The following is a 477-nucleotide window of genomic DNA, read 5'->3' on the forward strand; positions in this document are numbered from 1 at the left end:
AGGATACCGTATGGCTGAAATGTGAGGAAAATCGGATTTTTTTACCTGAATGATTTTTTGAATAGCCCTGGATTACGAGTAGCCTCAAATAAAAAATGTAGCCCCCCCTACACACTTGCCTCCAAATGTATAGTTATGTTATTGCAACCAAGTTATTGCAAATTTATTATAATCAAATGTGAAATGCTAAATTTGGACTTGGTTCTAAACAGAAAGGAGTATCAAGGAAATTAATCAAAGCTTTGGTTGATTTGGTCCTGTTAGGATCCCCCCTCCCCCCAAAAAAAATATGCAGAAGAATTTTTTTTGTAAAACCTAGTCAGCAATTATCTTCTTTTCTTCTTTTACTCATAAATGATATATTTACTCCTGAATGATATTAGTCTAATTCTTTGTATTTCTAGGTCCTAAATTGTTGCTTAAAAATGCACAAAAAAAGCACTCCTAATCATGTTTTTCAGTAGGTAAATGAAGGCA

General features: G+C 33.1%; 1 protein-coding gene across 1 annotated transcript in view; it reads left to right on the plus strand.

Moving 5' to 3' along the window:
- The window catches only part of LOC119593845 (hornerin-like), a gene marked incomplete in the record, with an annotated part of 29,685 nt that overhangs the window by 5,553 nt on the left and 23,655 nt on the right, over positions 1–477 (plus strand).

This window comes from Penaeus monodon, chromosome 32, assembly GCF_015228065.2.
Source record: "Penaeus monodon isolate SGIC_2016 chromosome 32, NSTDA_Pmon_1, whole genome shotgun sequence".
Lineage (NCBI taxonomy): Eukaryota > Metazoa > Arthropoda > Malacostraca > Decapoda > Penaeidae > Penaeus > Penaeus monodon.